Here is a 25,285-nt window from a genome sequence, read left to right as displayed (position 1 = left end):
CTGGGATGATTAATTTCGACCAGATTCGTACCAGCAGCAGCCCACATCATGTGGCCTCTTTTCTCTCTAATGTCATGCACCCAAAAAAATCTCAAAAGGAATTCAGAAGCCTCAGGCTTTCCAAAAGGCTAAGAACGCTTTAGTAAATGCCACTCTCCTGGCACACCCACAATTAGAGGCACCACAGCCTTCATGGTTGATGCCTCCAATATAGCAGTCAGAGGAGTACTGGAACAATTAATTGATGGACACTGGAGACCTCCAGCGTTCTTCAGTAAACACCTGTGGCCACCTGAACTAAAATACAGTGTGTTCGACAGAACTGCTGGCACTATACCTGGCCATAAGACATTTTAGTTATTTCCTGGAAGGAAGGAAATTCAAAGTGTTTACTGACCACAACCCACTAATTTATGCTTTCAGGAATGCCCCAGACCCTTGGTCAGCCAGACAATGTCACCTTTCTTATGTCTCAGAATTTACCACAGACATTGAACATATTGCTGGCAAGGCAGACATTGTAGCAGATGTGCTGTCACGCCCAAATGCATCAGCTGTCCACACCACCTTTCCAGGCATCGATTACAAGGCCCTGGCTGAAGCACAATACTCCATTGCAACCTACAGAACGGCCATCACCAGCTTCCGCATGGAGGACATTCCCTTCAGTACAGGAATACAACTTTACTTTGTGTCACCTCGACCAGTAAGCCCCGTCCCAGGGCAGCTGTCCAAAATTAGACAGCAGAAATGTACAACCTCAGCCATGACCAGTACTTTTACACTATGACAATACTTTTTGTCCAAATCCCATCCCGTCATAAGACTGTGCCTGCAAGGGGTGCATTTACAATGCAGGGAAATTTATGCTTAGGACTAGAGGTAGTGGGAAAGGTACTTCACATCTGTATGCAAAAAGAGCATAGAAGACAGGAAGATCAAGGAAGGCAAGGCTGTGGTGTTGTGTAAGAATACTGTGGATGGTAATATTCTCAGGACAAGTTTCAGGGCCTGATGGGACCTACCCTTAGTTACTGAGAGGCAAGAGAGGAGACTGCCAAGGCTTTGTCAGAGATCATTACACCATAGTTAGCCAAAGCCACAGCAGAATGGAGAAGGGAAATTTTGCTCCTTGCTTAAGAAAGGCAAAAGGACAATCCCGTAAATTATAGGCCGGGGGGGCTGGGCAACAAACGGTCTGCGTTCACCGGATCACTCTCAGCCACTCCAACATATACTGTTTGCCACAGTAAACTACCAGCCTTTGTCATCGGTGGCCCCAGGAATTGTGCATGTGGATTAAACATCCCTCAGCAAATGAAATACTTTGCGGCTATATAAATGCCACCCATTCCTTCGGTGTTGTGAACTAGGCAGTGAAATGACTGCATTCACACGTAATGTTCACTGAAGTCTCTTCACATCATTATAACCAGGAATCGATCATCAACCACGTCACTTTCTGCCCCTGGAAAAATAGCTCACCCCTGTGCTCCCGGGAACATGCTTTGCCCTCAAGCTCGGCCTGAGACAAGATGTGCATCAGTGGCCAGTTCTCCTACTCTTGGTCCCAAGCCACTCACCCACTGGTGAATGTGGAGCTTTTGGAGTCACCCCCCCCAGCTCCCCCCCCCCCCCCATCTGTGACTGGCAAGTTACTGGAGCCCATTCTGAGGGAGAGATGCATGCTCTTGGATGGATAAGGGTTGAGTGGCATATAGTCAGTATGGTTTTGTAAATGGGAGATCACGTCTCACAAATAGTGTTCTTTGAAGATGTGACCAGAAAGGTTGATGAGGGCAGGCAGATATGGAGACATTCTATAATGGATTTCAGCAATATTCTGATTACATTGGTTCAAAGGTGAGATAGCAGAATATATTAAAAAATTGGCATCTTGGTAGAAAGCAGAGGGTGATGGTAGAAGGATGTTTTTCAGGCTGGAGACCTGACTGGTGTGCCACTGGGCCCACTGCAGTTTTTTCATCTCTATAAATAATTTAGATGAAAACATAATAGCATGATTAGCAAGTTTGGAGGGTACTAAAGTGTCTGCTATTGTAGACAGTGACAACAGTTGCCAAAGAATGCAGCAGGATCTTGATAGGTTGGGCAAAAGAATAATTGATGGAATTTAATACAAAGAAATGCAAGGTGTTGCATCTTGGGAGGACTAACCTGGGTGGAACCTATACAGTGAATGGTAGGGATCTGGGTAGTACTGTAGAGAAGAGGGATATAGGAGTTCAGGTAGATGGTTAAAAAAGCTTTTGGCACATCAGCATTCAATCTGAGAAATGAGGTTCATCAGGAAGTCTTGTGGCAGTTGTACAGGATGTTGGTGAGGCCCCATTTGAATGGCATGTTTAATTTTGGTCATCATGCTACAAGAAAGACCTTGACACACTGGAGTGGATGGAAAGGAGAATTTACAAGGATGTTACCAGGATTAGGGAGTCTGAGCTATTGGGAGAGCCAGAGAAACCTTTATATTCCTCAGAACACAGGAGGATATTGGATAATCTCATCGTGGACAAAATGATGAGGGGAATAGAGTGGGTTAATGCAGTATTTTGCCCAGAGTAAGCGGGGGGGGGGGGGGGGGGGGGAATCAATAACTAAAGGACATTGGTTTAATGTGGGGACATGGGAGGAAAAAGAAATGGAGAGTTTGAAACAGGATCCAGAGGGGTAACTTTTTTCCTCCACAGTGTGTATGCAATGAGCTGCTAAAGGTTGCACTTGAAGCAGAAAATAACTGGACATTTATGGATGGGTTTATAGGGATATGGGCCAAATGCAGGCAAGTGGGACTAGTGTAGATGGGACAATTTGGTCAATGAGGGAAAGTTTGGCCAAAGAGTCCATTTCCATAATGTATGAATCGATGACATTGGAAATATCCTATTTCTAGTCTTGTTAAAATGCTAAACACTTCTTCCAAAATTCCCTTATTTACCTATATGCTAGTTGGAGTCTATGCACACTTTGCTATCCGCCTGCATAGAGACAAAAAGTGTACACGCACCATATGAAACAGAGAAAGATGACTGGAAGATTGATAACATGACAAAAGAAAGGCATAAGAAATCAAACAACACCCAAATATTTAAATGCTTACCACATTAATGGACAAAGCAACATAAAAAAGGTAAAGCAGAGAAAAATAGGTTTCAAAATACATGATAAGAATGCAGGTAAATTGTTTGACCTTCAACCACCATGTTTCAGGAATGCTGATGTACCCCTTCTTCACTGATACTACCTTCATTAGGAGAACAAACTGTAGAAATGAGAGGTCAGTGAAGCCATTATGCTTTAACTTTATTTTTACAAAAGTTAATAAAGGGAAAAGGAGAGAATCTCACACTAGCTTCACATGAATAACAATTAAAGTGTCCCTTGACTTGAAAAATTCATTCAAAAAATTTTTTGGGGGGCCAATGTGTTCCTGGAAACATTCAATGCAAGAGAAACAAGTCCCAGTGAAAAGAGAGAAAAGTGCATGTATGGAGAAATGAAAGCAAACACCCCACAGGAGCATAATCAAGTATTTAAAACCGATTCGAGGAGTATTTAAAACCAATTCTAGGAGTATTTAAAACCAGCAGGCAAGATAAAGGAAAATATCAAACCACTTTAAAGTACATTTAAAAGAAACAGGCAACTCATTAAGGACCAAATTGGCAAACTTGTATGTATGTAATTTCTTAAACAAAAACTTATCAGAATTTACTGTAAATTGCTGTTAGAAATTGATAAGAAAAAATAAAATTCAACTGTAAATTATCATTGCTATTAGCATGGCCTGGTGAGTGCAACCTAGATTGCTATGGAAAGCAGGGAAGAATTTGCTGTGTTTAAGAGAAAATATTTGCATCTTCTCCAGTCACTGAATAGCTGCAAGATATCTGGAGGAAAGCAAATGCAGTAGCTTTATTCAAAGGGGTATCAGATTTAATACAGGTTCATTTTAATTATTATACAATGAGTCCAATATCTGGAGAAGTTATTGGGGAAAAATATCAAATGGACAAAATTAATCTGCACTTGGAGGGGCAGGAATTAAAACCAGTCAGGACAGACAGGTTTAAAGAAATCCTTTCCAACTAAATGTAATGGAACTTTTCAAAGCAACAACAACCATGAATGTTATTTAGATCATGCAGTTGACAAGGTCCATACAGACCTCAGCAAGTCCTTTGACAAGATGCCCCAGGGAGCCTAATCCAGAAGCCAATAATCCAAGTGATTCAGAAAAAAAATGCACCTGAAATTTGCAACTTGAAGCCTATAACCAATTATGTACTGGACAGATAATTAATAATCTGGATGTAAACATTATAGGCGTGACTTGTGCATGTGCAGATTGAGCACAACAGTACAGCACAGGAAGATTTCTTTTGGCCCACGTGTGCAAAACATGACACCCAATTTATGCTAAAACTTTGTTGCTTGGACACAATGTGCATCCTTCCATTTCCTTCATATTCATATCTATCCAGACATCTTTTAATTGTTCCTATTGTAGCAGTTTTCACTACTTTTCCTGGAATCTCCTTTAAACAATCCCATATGCAGATCCTCTTTATGTACCATTTTATCCTTCGGGGTGGGAAGAAAGATTCTAACCATCTACCCTATCTATGCCTCTCAATTTTATAAACTTATCAGATTACTCCTGACCCTCAAGACACTCCTGAGAAGACAACCCAAGTTTGTCCAAGTTTTTCTTTTATTTCATATCCCTTAATCCATATCCAGTTACTGTATATTTTGGCATACGTTGAGTCGTAAAACACCAAAGCATTACTCGGAGGGGGTCGACTTATACACTGGATATACTTTTGAGATCTTAAATTCACCAAGAAAAAAACCAGATTGATGTCAATTTGGCATACAAGTCCTATGCTGGAAGCACCTCCCTACCGCTGGCACTGCTGCTCCCTGACACCTCCTCACCTCTGGGCGCCACCATAACCGCTCCTACCTGGGACCCTGAGATCCCCACTTCTGCCTGGTAGGCTGAGGTCCCTGCTCCAGCCAGAAGCACAATTTTAGCGCTTCAGCTCCTTGGGCTGTCGCCACTGCTGCCTGGTAGGTAGGCTGAGGTTTCTGCTCCTGCCTGGAGAACGATGTCACCACTCCAGCTTCATGGACCATTACTGTCCAGTAAGTCAAGGTTTTTTTGAAAAAATATTTACTTAATTCACAGCTTTGTTACTTCCAATTGGGCAGTTTTAAAATTTTTTGGGTTGTCCCTGGGAGACCCGGACAGCCCGAAAAATTGGGGTTGACTTATAGGCTGGAAGCTAAAAAAAAGAGGGTTTACTTATACACCAGTTGACTTATACACCAAAATATATGGTAATCTCTTCTCTTTCAAAAGCCTCCACATCCATTCAAAATGAGGCAACCAGAATTGCACACAATATTTCAAGTACAACTTATCCAATTTTATATAGCTGTGACAAAGCTTTGTTACTTTTATCCTCCATGCTCTGTCCAATGATGGTAAGCAAGCATACTTATATACCTTCATAACCATCTGCTAGTACAGCCACTTTCAAGGATCTATGGACCCGAACTCCTAGATCCCTCTCCACATCAATGCTTGTGACAGTCCTGCCATTAACTATGTTTCTCTTAAATTTGACTGCTTGTCTGAATTAAACTCCAATCTACCTTTTTTGCTCTTCTCTGGAACTGATCCGTATCAATTGTTTTTGACAACCTCCTGCACTGTCAAAAGCTCAACCAATCTTAGGTTTTATCTGCAAACTTACTGACTCAGCCATTTACTTTTTCTCCTCAGTCATTCATATAAACCACACCATTGGACATAGACCTCCACACTTCCACCACTACCCCATTTTATATAGGCCAACCAATTTCACATCCAAACCATCAACTCAGAATGGATCCATGTATCTGCACCTTCCAAATCAGCCAAACTGGGACCACAAAGTCCACATTTATAACATCCATTGCCCTGCTCTCATCAACCATCTGTCATTTGCTTAAAAAACATCAAATTGATAGGACACGACTTGCCACTCAAAGACATTTTGATGTCCCCAATCTGACCATAAAATATTTGTGTAGTTGACAGCAACTGCAAAAAGACAAATCAAGATAGAACAGCTGATGAAATTTGATCCCAAAACCACGAGAAAAATTGTGCTCCATTACAGTCTATGTAATGCGAGATACAATGTTGGCCTGCTTGCAAGAGAATTCTCACTGTACATTTATTGTGACAAATAAACTAAAAAATATGGGTAATGATAATTCCAAGAATAATAAGAGAGGGATAAAAGAGTGGTAGAACCTTAAAATACTGAAGAGAGAGACTTAAAGGCAGCAGTTCAAATGCACGTGGTTAAGGCAGCATAAACAATACTTGGGTTCATTACCCAGGACACAATACTAGAACAGACAAGCTAAAGTAACACTACACAAATAATTAGTTAGGTCACAGGTCGAATACCTTGTACAGCTCTGGTCACCACACTGTAGGAAGGATGCAACTACACTGGAAAGAATGCAGCAAAGTTTAAATTTAGACATACAGCAAGGTAGCATGCCATTTCAGCCCACAAGTCAATGCCACCTAATTAACCTAGACCCACGGAACATTTTGAACTGTGGGAGGAAACCACAGCCTTTGGAGAAAACTCACACAGACACAGGAAGAACACAAACTCCTTACAGACAGCATGGAATTCAAACACCAGTCCCAATCACTGGAGCTGTAAAGGTGTTGCACTAACCATTATGCCAACCATGCCGCTTTAAATTTAAATATACAGCATGGTTACAGGCCCTGCCAGCCCAGGAGCCTGTGGTGCCTAATTAAACCCAATTAACCTACAACCCTTGAATGCTTTAAAATACACATTGAAAGGAGGAAGGAAACTGGAGCACAGAGGAACCCCATGCAGACACTGGGAGAATGTACAGTGTTGCGCTAACCACACTAGCCATGCCACCCCTGTTAACAAAGATGTTTCATGGAATGTAACACATCTGTCAGAAAGACACTGATACACTTTTCTTGGAGCAACAGAAGACCAAGGAGAGAGATAATTGTTGCATTCAAAATTGTGAGCAGATTGGGTCAAAAATGAAAAACATTTTCCCAAGAGAAAAATACTTATAGCTAGAGGGTACTGGTTTAGGTTAAGGGGCAGGAGAGAAAGGAGTGTTTCACTCACAGAATACCCAAAATCTGGAACCCACTGAACAAGCAGATGATGGAGATGGGTACTCACAATATTCAGATCTTCAAACAAGTACATCAAGCACTACATGCTGGAAAATGAGATTCGAATGGTGTATGATCAGCATAGCAGGCCAATTTGACCTATGGCCTCGATTTATATTCCCCAAACAGAGAGGATACAGTTGAATTGTGTCAAGAAGTTGGAACTACAATATTTTAATCTTAACTAGAACAAGTGAGTAAGATATACATAACATCTATGACACTGGTCTGGAAGTTTGGAAACAGTCCAGCATTAGAAACGGCGTGAATTTAAATAACATCTTCAGCATCCCAAAAGGGGCAGGGGAATGTGCGCTTAAAGTGTGGAGCGACACAACAGACGTGGCACACGGGGGTCATCGAAAGTGCTCCTCTATTCCAGGCAAACACACCAGAAGAAAATGGATGTGAAGGGTACAACTCAGAAGATGGTTAGATAATATCACCAACGAGTCCCACGACGAAGAAATCCAACTGCAAGTTTTTTTGGCAATCATCCCCTTGCAGAATTATAGCCATTCTCAAATAGTGGTTCTTGCTCCTCTCTTTCCCACCCTTCAAGAGTCATCTTCATATTTAGTTGGGGGGGGGTCTGTTTTTTTTTTTTTAAACCCCCCCCCCCCCACCACCACATATCAACTTGAGCCCAGTCAGGAACACGAGAAGTTGGGGGCAACTTGGAAAAGGACCCCTTCACTCTAGGCCGAATTTGCACCTGCTACTTCTGAAATACGTCGATATTACGTAGTGTTGTGACTCCGTGCATTAAATATATTTACTTACGGAGTGACCAGCAGGCAGTTTTTTAATGAAAGGACCTGGGCCAAGCTGATCGAATGCCATTAAAAAGCCCTTGTCAATAGGAAACAAAGAACCTTCTCTCCGGGCATCTTTCGCTTGCACCACGCCAACTGGGAGAATCACACCGCTTTGAGACCCCCTCCCCCTCTCATCCCCCCCTCCCCCTCCCTCCCTCTCCCCCCTTCCCCTCTCACCCCCCTCCCCCCTCTCACTCACCCCCCTCTCATTTCTACCATTGTTTCCGACTTCACGGCCGAGGAGCCCAGGGAACCCGGTTTCCCGACACACAGAGGTCGGCGGCGGGGAGGGGGAGGGAAGGGAAGGGGAGGGGGGAGGGAAGGTGGGGGGGAAGGGGAGGGGGGACGTATCCCAGGCCCGGCGAAAGCAAAGGCCGATCCGAGGAGGCCCCGCAGCCCAGGCGAGCCGAGCTCCGCCATGCCGGCACAAGCCTTCGACCCGGCCCTCGCCGTGCGCTTTAAGCGAGCCGGCAGGAGGCCGGACTCCCGGGACCACATTGGCCGCTCTGACACCCCCCCCCCCCCCCCCCCCGGCCTCCCCCCTCCCCCCCCCCCGCAATAAATCAAACACCTCCTTTGTACTTTCGGCTCCGAATTGCCCGAGCGGCTCCTCTCCAAACTAAAATCACACCTTTTCCGTTGGCTTGAAGACCGCCTTCGTCGGACGATCGGTCGACCCCTCCCTCCCCCCGGACCAGAGCAGCCGGACTCCAACGCTTCCCCCCCCCCCCCTCCTCGCCTTTTGTCCGAGGGGAAACAACCGCCGCGCTCGAGCCGCAGCACGCGCTCACCTGCCCGGCATGAGCGTGGCGAGGCTTCCCGCCGCCAGCCAATCGCAGGCGCCGGCCCAACTCCGCCCTCTTCCCCCCAGCGCTCGTGCACCCGCCTGCGCTCGTTCCCGCCGAAAACTCCCCTCCCTCCCCAAACGTTTTAGACCATTGGCCCCCTTCATGGAAGCCTTGATTTTTAGAGCAGGTTCAGAGTCCTTCTTCATCACATGCTCGATCACATCTTTAATTTCTGGGATTATGAGCCCCTCACCAATGGTATAGGGCAGGGGGGGGGCTCCTTCAGGTTGGGGTGAGGGGAGGGCCAGGTGCTATTGGATGCCCGGACCCCACCTATCGCTAACACCATCCGCCCCTCCAACGGGGGAGGCTAGGGCGCTCCTTTTATTACATCAAGCATCACTTGACACGACTGACGCTTGACGCACGCTGGTGATGCAGGCGGGGGAATGTCACGTGCGTCAACCGAGACAGGAGGGGATGGGGGCTGGTCTGACAACCAATGATGGCCGAGACAGTATGGGGAGTCACAGCACCTCATTTGGGAGGGCAATGCCCACAGATGCCCCCCTCCCCTTGGCGCTGACCCTGGTATACAATTTTTCTCTCTACTACATTAAGGGAGATACTATATCATGCCTTCAGTCCTCCTTTATTATCAGCACTGGCAGATAGGGTGGCCAGACGTCCAGATTTAGGCCGGTCACTTCAGCTTTTGAGGACTCTGACCTCCATCCAGCGCCACCTCGAGCCAGACGTTAATTTGTCCATTTGGGGGTGTAGCCTGTCAAGTTTCGGCGTTCCCGGGGTCCAAAGGCCGCACGTGGCCATGTTTCCTCTACCGCACATGCACCAGCTGGCACTCGCCCATGTGCGATGGATTTGAGTACCAGGGCCGGCCAGCGCATGCGCAGGCTGGCCCACACGTAGACGGGGGTGATTCAGGTGGGGAACGCTTAGCATAGGCTTTCAAGCGTGTACGTTTTCACAGATAATCTTCAATGATCAAGTGGAGAGTGTAGACTATGATCTTGAAGGAGGATGAGTAACTCCATTTTGAAAAATATTTTAAATTTTCTAATGTATTTCTCTTTAAGCATTTCAAAACTTTTGAAATGCATTAAAAGCAACACTTATTAGAAAAATAGGAGTTTTTAAAATGTAACCAAGACAAGTACATCACTGCCGCCAATCACCAAAACCTCCCAACCACTGTCGCTGATCCCCAGGGAGGCTTCCCGGGCTGATAGAAACTCACTGGTGAGTTGGCAGGTGTCTGTTTCTCTGGTCACCTGAGTTCTCAACACCCAAGTCCCAACTCCGAATCCTCCCCTTGGCCTATTACACACACACACACACACCTGGGAGTCCAATGAGCTTTTGCGGTAGTAGACTAAGGGAAGGGTTCAGAGTTGGCGTTGGGAGCTTCGGTGTGCTGAGGAGGGAGGGGGAGGGACACCAATGAGCCCAAGTTCACTTTCTTGCTCTGCAGGCCACTCCCTTTGATGATGCCGGGACAAAGGATTCTTCCAATCACACAGCTGAGAGACAGTGGCAAGGAGAGTTGACAAGTAAGTCAATAGGAGTAGTAAAGGAGAAATGGAAAGTGAGAAGGGAGGGAGTTACTTGAAATGAGGACAATCGTCATTCTAATTTCATGTTGAGTGAATTTTTTTTCAATCTGTGAGGTCAGTTCGGCTCTGAAAAAAATTTGGTTAAATGCGGATTTCCAATTTGTTTCAGATATGCTCATTTATCCAAAAAATTTTTTTTAATTTGAATAAATTAGGATTTTGGAGAATCCAATTATGGAGAATCCGAGTTGTCTGTATAATATTTGAGATCCATCTTATGCAAATGCTTGTTTAAACTTCAATAAGAATTTTTTTTTAACTCATTGTTTTAATGCAGTGGACAGTGAAGGTGTGGAGAGTTGGAATGGTTGACTTTTTCTTCTGAATTTTGTGATGTTGAGTTCCCACTAAGTTGTATGTGTTTTATGTACGTGCACACGCGCTCAAACATACAGTGTGCACATGCTCACGAGGGTAAATGTGCGCAAAGCTCCCACACTTGTGTGTGCGCGCATGTGCACAGCTTAGAGGGATGGCCTCCATTTTGGAAATTTGGAAATGGCCACCGTACTGGCAGATATTTTAAAAAATGTCTTTAAATTTGATCGATTTCTGTTTTTTTTTCAGCAAAAAAAAATCAAGATCTTTGTTTTTCTTATCAGAATGAATCCTTTCGAGGCAGTCTTTCATCTTCACAGGTTTTATGGCATCATAACTGAAAGTCTTTTCACCTAACAGGCATATAGGCATTCTTTCATTATTAAATGAAAGTACAAATCCAAATTTCAAATACTCGTGTGAATATTTTCGGCACTGATTCTTAGCATTAGCGGCCACCATTGTGCTTACTAGAAATGTGGCAAATTTACACAGTAAATGCACAGCTATCAGTTCACTGACACCACTTCGATAGCTATGGGTGTTAAGTATGCACTTTTGGCATTGGGATTACTTAAAGTAGTATGTGAGTGGAAAGAAAAAGGTTGAGAATCACTGAATTCGAGATAGCATTGCTTCACAACTAATCAATTTACTTAGAAACACAAAGTAAATTGGATAACATAGACAAATTCAGCATCTAATTTGTACTCAGTAAAGTATCACAGCATCAATGGCTGGCTAATCAGTTTTTGATTTTTTCGAAAACTACAGGTGTAGAGTGGAGACCATTCAGACTAGTTGCATCACTGTCTGGAATGGAGGTGCCAATGCTCAGGACAAAAAAAAACTCCAGAGGGTTGTTAACTCAGCCAGCAACATCACAGGCACTAGACCACTCCACTGAGGACATGTAATAAGAGGTGGTGTCTTAAGAAAGTAGCCTCTATCCTCAAGGTACCACACCATCCAGGCCATGCCCTCTGCTACCATCGGAAAAAGGTAAAGGACCCTGAAGACGAGCACTCAGCTGCACAAAGACAGTTTCTTCCCCTCAGCCATCAGATTTCTAAATGAACAATGAACCACAGACACTACCTTACTTTGTCTTTTTCTTTCTTATGCACTATATTTATTTAGTTTGAAATGTAATAGAAGGAAAATCGAAGCGCTTCCCGTGGAGAGTGGGGAGTGGAGACCCCGTGGGGACCAACTGCCCAGTCCAACTGCCATCAGTTCCATACAGACGTTAAATGGCCTATTAAAGGAGCTGACAGTGGTTTTATTTAAAATCCAGCAACAGAGGGGTCTGCACCCAAGATGGCAATGCCTATGCATGGCATTCGCCATGAGGGGTTGCAGACTACAGGGAAGTGAAGAACTGGTGCAGGCCACCAGAAAATGGGGTGATCACCCCACCCCTCATCAGAGAAAAAAAAGCAGAGGAAATGACCCATGGGATAGTGACCACAGCGGGGACAGTGAAGGGTTCTGTGGCTGAGGAACACTGGTGGCGGGCTATTGGTGCCTCGAGGAGAGGAACCTACGCAAGCTATGGGCTGCTGGAAACTGCAGTCAAGGGACGCACACCAAGCGGCAGCCTGCTGAAAAGTGGCTCAAGACTGGCTGAAGAGGTTCCAGGTATCGGAACTGGGATGCAAGAGGTTGCTGAGGACGCTGAACTGTTCCTAATCGTGTCAGATGTTCGGATCTTGAGCTTGGGATGTTGATGGTTTTGACTCAATTCAGTGCATCTGCAGAGGCTGCTGGAGTGCTGGAGGTGAATCCACAGACACTCGGTGACTCTGGGGAAACTTTCAGTTGCATCACTTTGTTTGAGTATAAGGGGCACTTCAGGCAATTTGTGCTGATGGCGAATCTGTCTGCCTTACAGCATACAAAATACAATTTCATGTACTATGACTGTATTTTTATTACATGACAATAAATTGAATCTTGAGAAATATTTGCACTGTGGTGTTGCTGCAAAACCACAAATTTCATGACATGTTCACGTCAATAAATTCTGATTCTGATGTTTGAGGGTAAATTGTTATCTAGGACACCAAATTTTCTCTTCCAAATAATATTTTAAAGTTTCTTTAAAATAGCAGCTTTACAGCAGCTTTAAACTTCTCTTTCTGATTGTCGCTTAAATGCTAAGAGTGGAACATGAACCTATTGCTTTCTGACTCAGCAGTGAAAACTGTTGATTGGGTCAAGTTGATACAAAATAATTGCTGCTGAAGTTTTATGTGCCTTGGCTAAGCAATGTATCTTAAAGCAAACTTGAGATGTGCACCTCTTCCATTTGAACATAAATGTTTCCACTTTCATTGGCAGGGTCCTTAAAATTATCGAAGATTTAACTTACCAGTTTAGGGGTAATACAGTATGTGAACTACAATGTCTGTTTTGAAACAATTCAAATTAATTTTGTTTTTTGAATATTTAATTTAAAGTTTTATCAATACCTGTAATCATAACAAAATATTAACATCAAATATTAATATCAAATATTAATATCAGATCCTTATACATTATGGTATAACCCCCAAGCCCCACAACCCCCTGCCCCCAACAATAAATCCCCAAGTGAAAGAAAAGAAAGAAACAGGTGAAAAGAAGAAAAAAGCAAGAAAAGGAAGGAAATAAAGAATGAAAAGAAAGGGAGAAAACAGACCTGATTGCCAAGAAGACGCCACCTACTACACAGTTCTAATATTTTACATTTTTAATTCTTCCAAGGAGGTATCAAAGTTCAGGAAAAATATCTATAAATTTAACCTGCAATTTGTAAATATGGGTGCCAAATTTTCAAAAACACATCATATTTATTTCTTAAATTATAAATAATCTTCTCAAGGGGAACACAATTATACATTTCTGCATTCCAATGCTCCATACCTAGAGGAGAGTCTGGTTTACAAGTTAATGCTATACATTTTCTTGCTACTGCTAATGCAATCTTTACAAATTATTTTTTATATATAGTTAATTTCAATTTCAGTCTTATCCCTACAATATTGCCTAATAAAAATAACTTGATTTTCTAGAAATTTAATTCCTGTAACCTGTTCTAAAAAAGTTACCAAATTTATCTAAAAAGGTCTCACTTTAGGGCAGGACCAAGTAGAGTGTAAAAAAGTACCTAACTGCTGGCCACATCTAAAACATTGATCTGATAAATCAATCTATTTAATTTCTGCTGTGTAAGATATAATTAATTTTAAAAATTATAGTTGTTGTCTCCACTGCTCTCCTTCGGTGAAGGCTCTATTTTAGAGCTGAGACCATAGTCAATGTTGAGTTCCTGATTTTTCCAAGGGAAAAATACTGAAATGGTTTTCCATTGCCTTCTTCAGTTACAGTGTCCATACTGGACGGGTAACCCTGGCCATTCATCTACAGATTCATCTGCCCGCCGTTTTTAGTTTTGCAGCCATAAATTCCAATTTGTAAAATCTGCTTGTAAAAACCTCCACTATCTGCAATCACATGAATTAACGTGTCAAGTTGAATTAGATAGCGCTTTTTGTTTCTGTTATGTGTCTCTAACAGAACTGTGGAACACCATATTAATAGAGAAAGAAAAAATTGAACCAAAATCACAGAAGTGGCCAATTTTAAGAGACAGGAGAAAGGTGAGTTAAAATGGAGACTGATATTGAATCTAAAAGGTTGCAATGTGCAAGGACAGAAATTGTGCTGGTGTTCCTCAGGCTTGTCATGGTGCAGAAGATCATAGACAGATTGAACAAAATGGGAGTGGATGGAGAATTACATGACAAAGAACAGGGAGCTCTGAATCATGCCTGTACATTAAATGCTGATACTCTGCAAAGTGATCACCCATCACATATAGGAAACCACATTGTGAACACCAAATGCAGTACACTTGGTTGGAAAAAGTGCAAAAGTGAATCACTGTTTCGAGCACTGGATGTTGGGAAGGGAGGAGGTGAAAGGCTAGGTGTTGCAATTCCATTTATTGATTTTCATTTACAGTTGATAATAATTATTTAACAGGGTAAGATTCAAAATCTTTGTAATTCATAAAATATATGGCATTTGAGTAAAGCCATATGGATGTTATTAAACATATCCTGGAACCTGAATAATTCTAAGATTCAGAAAAATTGCAGCCTTTTCACATTCTGCGCTAGTTTTACTTCAGAATAGTAATGAAATCGTGATCTTGATGAATAACACATGAGCCATCTGATAGATGGGATGGTATATTGAAATCGATACGTGTTTATTATGTCCCATATGGTAAATTGTAAGAACCTTGGCCTTTATTTCCTACTTTAAATGGATTTATTCTCTCAGAGAAAATCATTGAAAATCTAATTTCATGGGCTTACATATTAAAATTAAACTCTCACACAGAATGATCAGGGGTACATTAGGTCAGCTATGTGATTTGGACACAGTTCTTTTATCTGAATTGGCATCCTTCACTTATTTGCTCTCACCAAAAATTATTAAAAATCGATGGTGTTTTGCTATGCTTTGAGAAAGTTTCTTCTTTTTATTCATTCATTGACAGTGTTCGCTAGCAAGAACCTGAACAATGTAATGAAATCAAGAATGAAATTTAAACAATGCGATAATGATGACGTGTGTTGCTGGGCAATCCCAGCCAAGCTTGTACTGGGGTTTTCCTAGACCATGTGACCCATGAGCATGATGCTGATGAAGAGGGGGAGCCTGGTTACGTCCACAGAATGATGCCACCTGTAAATGAACAGCAGATAGCTTGATGCTGACAGGGTAATATTACAGGGTAGTATTTTTATATATAAAAATGAGCTGCTTTATGATTGGTTAATGTAGATCACAAAGGGGTATACAAACCCTTATGTTTGTATGGTCAGGGAGCTCCTTGATCCTCCATGGCAGTGGTTCCCAACCTTTTACTTTCCATTCACAAACCACTTTAAGTATTCCCTATGCCATAAGTGTTCTGTGATTAGTAAGTGATTGCTTAAGGTGGTATATGAGTAGGAGGGAAGGGTGAGAATCACTGCTCTAGATCCAATTATTACTGAAATATTTTGCTTGAGAAAAATTGTCATTGGCCCATTTCCTTTGGTGTTATGAAACTGTGCACATAACGAATCAAATTGGAATGATTAAAACAGTGGTTTTCAAATTTTTTCTTTCCACCCACATACCACCTTAAGCAACCCCTTATTAAACACAGAACACTTATGGCATAGGGAATACTTAAAGTGGTATGTGGGTGGAAAGTAAAAGGTTGGGAACCACTGCTCTATGGGGTGACGGATCTCCCACAGGCCTGCGTACGAAATAAAAGATTTTGAAGGGAAAGAATCTGTTTCAATTTTTTTTATTATACTTTACATTAATACAAAAAGTAGAAGCCATATTTATCTAAATATAGAGGTAATATGAAAAAGGAAAAAGAAAGACATAAGAAAAGCTGTAACATATAAACTAGGAATCATAACAACAAAAAAAGGAAATAATCAAGTAATCATTTATCAGTTAATACAGTGGCTAATTGAAAAAGATTTAAAAAATTAATACTACACTACAAATTCTACCCCCTTCCCTTCTAAAGTTATTAGGTAAATACATAAAATTTCACTACTATTAAAAAAACCAAACCACAAGACAAGATCTAAATGATCTTATAGATAATTTAAAAAATTAATAAAAGGACCCAAACTTAAAAAGTTTAAATCCAATACATTGGAGGAACATCTGATTTTTTTTCCACAGTTAGATGTGCCATCATGTCATATATAACCATTGAGTGTGAGTAGGAGGGACAGCGTGTTTCCATCTCATCGATATTGATTGTCTAGCAATAAGGGAAATGAAAGAAACTGCACAGTTAATTTCAAATCAATTACCTCAGTTGCTCAAAAAAAGAGGATTAAAGGATTAGGCATAAGATTTGAATTAAGAAATAAAGATAAGGTACAAAAGATATCTTCCCAAAATTTGGAAAGAAAGGAACAAGACTAAAACATATGTAATGAAGTACCTTCTTCAATCTTACATCTATTACAATTCAAAAGAAATATTAGGATAAAATTTAGGTAAATGATCTTTAGAAAGGTAGGATCAATGTACTACCTTAAATTGTAGAAGTGAATGACGGTACATAAAGAGGAGGAATTTACCAATGTTAAGATAGAATCCAACGTAGTATCCGAGAATGAGGGCTGAAAATCTTGCTTCCATAATTTTTAAATCTTATTTAGGGAGTTATTCCTAGACTTTAATAGTAAATCACATAAACCTGATATCAACTTTTTTTGACTGTTTAAAAATATAAATCACTCCTATCATATTTATAGCAAAGCCCTGATGAAGTCTCAATAATAATGAATTTTTTAAAATTCCTAATTTGTAAGTATCTAAATAAATTATACTGAGGTAATTTAAATTTAAAAGGTAGTTGTTCAAATGAAGCTAAATTATTATCAATAAATAAATTTTGAAAAGATTGAATTCCCAACTTAAACCATTCATGAAAAGCAGAATCTTGCATGGAAGGTGGAAAAATCGATGAAATCCAAAAAATGTTCTAAATTGGAACCAATTGAAACAAAATTATCAGTTAATTTGGAAGCAGTAAAAGGTAATGGCGCTCCAAGTATTAAAATAAGAGAATATTTTTTTAGTGGAATTAATTTCTAAATTAATCCAATTTGTAGCATTATTGCGAGCTTCCATTTTAGTAAAATTGGATGATTAATGTAAGGGATAGTATAGACAGGAAGGACTAAATGGTGTTACAGAGTTCTGTGTTGTGTATTGGCCTATGTGTTGTGTGGTTTTATGTTAAAAAGTGATCATTTGCCTTAGAGAGCCAAGGTAAAGGTGGACTGCTGAGAGAGTGGGAGACAGACTGAGCATGTGCAGAAAATGATCTAAAAATTTCTGGACTTGGACGATAAACCACCACTGGTGGGGGGGTCTCTCTCTCTCTCTCTCTCTCTCTCTCTCTCTCTCTCAAAAATCTTTTGGCTTCAGTTTACCAAAAAAACAGAATTTTGTTTATGATCTTTGCTTCGGTTGAGATCAAAGTCTTGTGTGTTTTGTGCCTAATTGTTCTGTGGGTTGGTTGGAAGTATTGCTTAGACTTTGATTAATTATGATATATTTAGGCTGGGGAATTTATTAGTTTTACACTGTTATAGAGATTTGCATAGTAACCAATGGGCATTGTTATAAAAGGGGGGATTTTGAATTAAAGTTTGAAGGTAAATTTTTTGTTAATAAAGTAATTGTTCATCTTTACCCCTGTGTGATATGCCTTCTTTGTGGTTGCTGGTTTGATCTTGTAACAATGGTCACAGTTAACATTTAATATTTCACACAAGCATTACACATAGGCACGAACTTGAGCAGATAGAAGAATTAACCTCAAAACTGGCTGATAGCCTGTAGTTGTGGAGAGAAGGAGAGATTGATGCGAGAAATAAGTGAACTCAGAGAGGAACACAAATGAGCCAGAGAGAAACAACAGTGTTATGGAGATCCCGAAGATTGAGAAAGGAGCCTGAGAGAAACAAGCCTTCGTCATCATTCTACCAAGTGCCTACCAAGAAGTGCGAGTTGGAAATTGTCCCCATGGGCCCACTGCAGTGATACCACAGGCTGCCAGACCAAGCCCAAAACAGTACAAACCTTTGTCCCACACCAATCTGGAAAACCTGGTGAAAGGGCTTCCATGGGTAGCATGGATCTCAAAATTCAAGTCCTGTACCAGCCAGCTGATGTGTATTGGGAACATGAAGCGGTTGCAAGCTAAATAGCTAGATGAAGTCAAACTAAGGAAATATTTGAGGAAGCAGGTCTGTGGGGAGCCATGGGAACCAACAAATCAGTTGGAGATTCATTTAACAAACATTGAAGTGACATGTGGGGTGCTTTAAGAAAAAAATTTCCATACAAAGCAAACCTAATCCAGGTCTCAGAGAGAGAGATGAAAGAAGCTGAGGATGTTTATGACTTCATTAATAGAATGCAAGAAGCCTGGTAAACCAACACAGGAGAATCATTTGGTGCAAATGAAGGGTCCAAAACTATGTTCTTCTTTCTATGTTAAGAAAGCAATGCCACAGCTGGTACAGAAGGCCCTTAATAGGGTGGTAGGGCTGGTTCTGACAGCTGGGTGAAACAGAGCACCCATATGGTACATCATTTGAGACTACATAAAGAAGCAGCAAAATCCCACAAGATCCAGAGTGAAGAAGCTACTAATATTGCAGATAACAGAAAAAAAAGAAAAGAAAGCAAATATGATACCTGCACCCCGACAAACCCCAGCTCAAACTCACATCACTCCTGCACCCCAACAAATCCAACAACATCTGTTCTCACCCTGTGGGACCCTACAACAGCATGGGGAGTGCCACCCTTGAATCTCCAACAGACAGGGCGACAGCAGAGTTCTAGAGATGCAGGGGACATGGCCACATCTCTAGAAACTGCCCAAATCGACAGCAAATCTGCGGACTACAGGAAGAGGAGGCACTTCTAAGAGAAGAGGAAGAAACCAACCTCGAGGTTGGGAATGGAACCAAGGGAGCTATGGTTTCCTCCAGAGACTATTACAACTTGATGTCAACAGTTGTGGACTATGGCCTTGCTACTGATCAGTATTACCAGCCATCATTTGGAAAACCCAACAGTGACAGTGTCCCGAGAACCAGAATATCCTAGGAACAGGGGATGACGCGCTTCAAATGTTTTCATTTGTGAGTAAACCGCCATTGACTGAGCCTAGGATTGACATTGAAATAGGAGGAAAGAGGTCCATGTTGATACTGGAGTGATGCATTCCTGCATTGGTGTGGATGTAATGGACATCGAAGCATATTAAGACTAGAGGATTCTCTGGAGTAACACAAATTGTTTCATTTATAGAAAAACCAGAAGTAAAAGTAGGAGACAAGATGGTTGAGGCACAGCTATTATTTGCACCCAACTCTCTGGTGAATTTGCTTGGATGAGACTTGCTGTGTACACTTAATGCATCACATGCATGCACACCAGATGGAGTCATGTGTACATTCCCTTGTGTGGCCTTCTGACTGATAGCTCTGACTACAGCCCAGTTGTGCACTGGGAGAAGCTACCCAAAGCAAATGACCAACAAGATCATGGCACCTGTGGAAAACCACCTGCCCAGCGGTTAAAAAAGGCCAACCAAGAAACAGTGGAAAAGACCTAAATGCACATGACTTTGTACTTCGACCAGTGGGGCAGGAATGAAGCAGGGGAGACTTTGAAGAATGCCTGGATGAGAAAAAAGGCAAGATTACATTGGAAGGGAAGGCATGGGGGTGGCAGTGATGCTCAGGGAACAAACAACGCCCTCCAGAATGAAATGGTCAACACAGCAGCCCGACATGTGCTGGTAGGCTGGCATTCAAAGCAAAGGATGTAGGCCCATGATAAAGAAAATGCTAGTGCAACAGTACTTTACTTCAAAAGTTCCATATTGACTTAAAGGACCAAAAAAAAAGGCGAGTGGCTTATTCTGAGCAAGCTCTATGGGGAAGAAAGAAATAAAAATTGAGGCCATGATGGTCCTGACCTCTGAAGAAGAAGTGTGCCTTGAAGATGTACCCAGAAGCCTATGGGCAGCAGGAGGCCACACATAGGCAGGATAAAAATCCACAGGACTGGTAAAAGTTCAACTGAAACCAGGAACGCAAGGTCCAACAGTAAGGCAGTACGCATAATAAAAAAGTAGAGAGGGCATCAGGAAGATAAATCAGGACCTACTAAAAGCAGGTGTAGTCTACCCAACAACCAGTCCTCATAACACTCCAATCCTACCCATTAAGAAGACCAAGAAGAAATTGAGAATTTAAATTTAAGACCTAAGACCTCTGAATGAACAGGTAATCACAGATTATCCTGTGGTCCCAGACCCATCCACTGTCTTGAATAACATCATACTACACTGTGATTGACCTGTGCTCAGCCTTTTTCTCCATCCACTGTATCCAGAATCACATTACTTGTTTGCGCTTACCTACTGAACCCAGCAGTACACCTAAAGCTGGCTGCCTCAAGGTTATGTCGTGTCACCAAGCATATTTAATAGCATGGTAAGGGCATACCTGGCAGATTACTCACCACCAATTGGCAGCGTGCTCATTCAATATGTAGATGATTTATTGGTCTGCAGCTCAGCTCTAACTGCAGTGAAGATAACAAGGTTCTTCTAAAATTGCTGGCCAAGAAAGGTCATAAAATCTGAGGCAAAGCCTCAGATCTGTCAGGAGCAGGTAAAATATCTTGGGCATGTACTGAGGAAAGGGGATAAACAATTCTCCCAAGACTGAATTGAGGTCATCATGACATTGTCAAAATCAAGGATAGTAAAGGAAATGGAGAGTTTTCTGGGAATGGTGGGTTATTGCAGACAGTGGATTTGTAACTATGTGGAAATGGCAAGACCACTCAGAGAATTGTGTTTTGGCAAAATCAACTCCCAGAGACTAAACTGGTCTCACACAGGGAATAGAGCCTTAAAAATGCTGAGCCAGTACTAGGACTCCAAGACTACAGGAAACCTTTCTGTCTGTTTAGCAGGGAGAAGAAGGGATTCACAACTGCCAACCTCATACAGAAGGAAAGCAGAAAGCACAAACCTGTGGCATATTATAGCACATGCATAGACTCAGTTGAGAGAAATTGGCAGCAGCTCCATTGCCAGTTGACAAGGCCACCTCAATAATGGCAGGACATGAAATTACCCCGTATGTATCACACGCAGTGGAAGCACTACTGAGCAGGGGGAGATCATCTCTCACGCACTTCAGGATTGACAATTGCAAGGTGTAAGCAGACTAATGATGATGGAGAAGAGTGTCAGGCAATTGTGGAGCAAGATTCTCGAGCCAGGGATGACTTGCATAGAGATCTGCTGCAACATCCAGACAGAGTGTTGTTCATGGACAGATCATCCTTTTACACACCTTCATCAAAACCCAAGGTGGAAACTTCACCCCTCAACCCTGGTGGCAGGGTCCCAATGCTATTGAACAGTGTAAGAACATCCTTGGCAGAGCAATGTAATATAGTATGGAAAATGTATCTTCATGCAACAATACATATAGAGGAAAACCCGGTGCCCAAGTTGTCACGGAAGAAGAGGGAATTGGCTCAATTCCACAACATGGAATTCCACCACATTGACTATAATCTGGCAAAGCAGGATGAACTTTGCATTGCACTGAACTTGACAGGTGATGCATATATCACACTCATTCCAGACTCAGGGGATATCATGACAAATGTCATCAGTGCCCTGGAGAAAATTTGAGATGTGTTTGGCCCATCTAAAAGTGCAGGAAAATCATTCTCAGGCTGGGGAGCTATGCTGGTGCAAATCCTAATCCCCATTATTATAGTCTTGGGCATGGTGGTTTGTGGATGCACCATAGTGCTAACGTGTACAAGAGCCATTTTGGCCTGTTGGCTAGGTCAATGCTAGGAGGAGGGGGTATAATTATTCAGCGAAGCCCACCTGTACAATTATATGGATAAGGGGAAGAAGATGACACGTGTCTTTGGGAATATAGCCGACCCAATTCCACTAGATCCCATCTTTTTAAATGTTAAGGGAGAATTGTGTGAGACTGTAAAGGTTTCAAAGGGAGGAATGTGGACGTAAGATCCCTGAACAATGTAATATAATCAAGAATGAAAATTTGAATGATGTAATAATGATATGAGATTGGTTGCAGGCAATAGGCCAAGCCTGAAGAATGAAGTAAGTTGAACAATGGGATGATGATGTTGAAAGAAATGGATTGATATTTTCATAGTCTCTGGAATCTGATCCATACATCTTTCTTTCTGTTTAACACCATAATCTTCAGGATAATGCTTAATATAAGTTTGATTTTACTGCTTCCTATTAATATTTTATAACCATCACTTGATAAAAAAAACTGCATTTTTTATTATGTTTGTCTCACAATAATTTGCCCATCTTTCAATACTGATATTTAAGTCCTTGAATTGTTGCTTATATGCATTACCCTTTCATTAGGCTTTCTCAGGTGCATTCTCCGCTAAGAATGCGCCGGAAGGAAAAGCGGCCCTTTAAATTGCAGTTCAGGTGGCAGCATTGAAAGCGCAGTGCTGGCCACTTGAAAGGACAGCTGCGCTGAGATGTGCCTCTGAGCGCATTCCTGCTCCTGTCCCTTGGGCTGTCAATTCAGGATGGCTGGCTGTCAGCTGCCCCACTCTCGCCCCACTCACAAATTCAGTCCCCACACTGTGGGATGGCCGGCCCGGGCTGTCCCCACACTGTGGGGCTGCTGGTGAAGGACATCCCCACACTCATCCCGCTGCACCGCTCTCTCCCCACTCACGGGACTGGAGTGGCCAGCGGGGGAGGAGGCTGGAGCACCAGCAAGGGAGAAGGAGGCTGGAGTGGCTGGCGGGTGAGTACGGGGGCTGGAGTGGCCGATGGGAGAGGAGCACCGATGGGTGAGTATGGGGGCTGGAGCGGCTGGCGGTGGAGGAGGAGGCTGGAGTGGCTGGCGGGAGAGGAGGAGGCTGGAGTGGCCAATGGGTGAGAATGGGGGATGGAGCACTGGCGGGTGAGTATGGGGACTGTAGCAGTAGTGGCCGACGGGTGAGTACGGGGACTGGAGCACCGGCAGGGTGGGGGGGTACAGGGGCTGGAGTGGCCGGTAGGGTAGGAGGCTGGAGCACCGGCGGGTGAGTATGGGAGCTTGAGCGGCCGGCGGGTGAGTACGGAGGCTGGTGCGGCTGGTGGGGGAGAAGGAGGCGCTCGAGTTAGGTACCGGCATTGCTTCTGCCAGCCCCCTTCTCCCCTGACGGTCACTCCAGCCCCCTTCTCCCCACTCCCGAAATCAGTCCCGACAGTGTGGGGACAGCCCGCGCCAGTTGCCCGACAGTGTGGGGACTGATTTCGTGAGTGGGGAGAGAGCGGGGCAGTGGAATCAGTGTGGGGACGTCCCCGTGCTGACAGACCGCGCCGGCCACCCGACAGTGTGGGGACTGGGAGAGGAGCTGTCAGGCGCTGGCCAGCTGACTGTCATCCGCCGCTTTTAGGCGGCTGCATTCAGATGGCTGGGGAAGCCACTGTGCTGTGGGGATTATCCCTCTCGGAGGAGGGTTTCCAAACTCACCTTGCAGGCTCATCCTGCACATTCACGTGGCCTTTTCACAGCCGCATTTTGCCAAAATATGCGGCTTTACAAGCGGGTCAGTTGGCCACCTGAAAGTGCCTACTAAGAGCTTCTATTTAGATTGAAGACAAAGGGTTTGGACTCAAGTGACAGGGCATGCCAAAGAATAAATCATAGTATAGCATTCCATGCATATTTCAAGACTCAATCTTATCCAATGAAAGTTTATTACATGTAGATACACTGCATAATCCTAGGAATACTTAGCCATCTCAACAGAGACAGATTTATTAATTCAGTAATAGAGCATTTTGCTGGAATGAAAACAATATAAATCAAAGCAAATGTAAAACAAAAACACCAAACCTAAACTTTTTGCCACTTTCATAAAAGCAAAATGCTACTGTCAGATTTTATTACAGTAGGGGCCACTGAAATGCACTGACCTTTTGCCTGAAGGATGACAAAGTTAGAAAAAACCTGAGATCAAAGATTCCACAACCATAAGTTTGCAGTAGCTATTACTAATATGCTTACTTTCATTTATATTGTTCAAGATTTATCCATATAATGAATAGTTTACAATTATTCTAACGTATAATCTTATTCGGTTTGGAAAATGATATTTCAGGAGTCTCATTTTATACTTTAGAAAAAAAGATGAGAAAATACACCTAACAATGATGCATCTGGCTCTTTTGAATATCTGCTCTTAAGCAAATAATCTGGCAGCATAATTGAGGAATTATATCCAAATAGTTACTGAGCTAAAATTGGAACATTTTAATACAAATAAATACAATTCTCTTCAAAGATATAGTTAGTTGGATTGGAAATGTCAGTACCCATTTTCATTTATGGCTCATGGAAATACCTCTTCATAATTTTCTATAGATACAATGCAGTTAGCAAATTTTTTTCTATTAAGGTACTCATTCTTTGATAAGAATTCTTTAAAAAATGCAATAAATGATTGTCATATCAAGCAGGTTAAATATGGTGAACTGTTTATTTATTTCTAAATCATTAATTCTAGACTCTTCATGATTCATGGACCAAAGCTTACAAATTATCACAAGATTTCTGCAAATTGCGAAGGTGAGGCATTTATATATTCATACTAACTAAATGTGTACAACTCTGATATAAAATATTCAATCCAATAAATTGTAACTATCTTACCAAGCGTTGGTGTTAATTGCTGGGAGAGATTGGATAGGCTTGGCTCATTTTCCCCAGAGAAAAGGAGACTGAGAGGTGATTTGATGAGAGGCATAAATAGGGTAGATAG

The 25,285-nt window shown here is 42.3% G+C and overlaps 1 protein-coding gene and 1 long non-coding RNA gene across 19 annotated transcripts in view; one reads left to right on the top strand and one right to left on the bottom strand.

Moving 5' to 3' along the window:
• siah1 (siah E3 ubiquitin protein ligase 1) overlaps positions 1–8,941 on the bottom strand; it is a 41,065-nt gene extending 32,124 nt beyond the window's left edge. For 2 of the 14 annotated variants that reach the window (XR_011345829.1, XR_011345834.1), the window contains exon 1: positions 8,717–8,783. The gene's annotated coding sequence lies outside the window, so the exon portion shown is untranslated. Of the gene's footprint in view, positions 1–6,490; positions 6,514–8,284; positions 8,352–8,656; positions 8,803–8,876 lie in introns of those variants that run through there. The other 12 variants (XR_011345831.1, XR_011345832.1, XR_011345830.1 and 9 more) reach the window with 12 other exon arrangements.
• LOC138744871 (uncharacterized) overlaps positions 8,278–25,285 on the top strand; it is a 74,403-nt gene continuing 57,395 nt past the window's right edge. For 3 of the 5 annotated variants that reach the window (XR_011345840.1, XR_011345837.1, XR_011345841.1), the window contains exons 1-3: positions 8,892–9,060; positions 10,366–10,444; positions 25,031–25,092. This is a non-coding gene — a long non-coding RNA (uncharacterized lncRNA). Of the gene's footprint in view, positions 8,361–8,891; positions 9,061–9,102; positions 10,134–10,365; positions 10,445–25,030; positions 25,093–25,285 lie in introns of those variants that run through there. The other 2 variants (XR_011345838.1, XR_011345839.1) reach the window with 2 other exon arrangements.

Source organism: Narcine bancroftii, chromosome 10 (genome assembly GCF_036971445.1).
Source record: "Narcine bancroftii isolate sNarBan1 chromosome 10, sNarBan1.hap1, whole genome shotgun sequence".
Lineage (NCBI taxonomy): Eukaryota > Metazoa > Chordata > Chondrichthyes > Torpediniformes > Narcinidae > Narcine > Narcine bancroftii.
The sequence above is the reverse complement of the archived record's forward strand: the minus strand, read 5'-3'. Positions and strand labels throughout refer to the sequence as shown.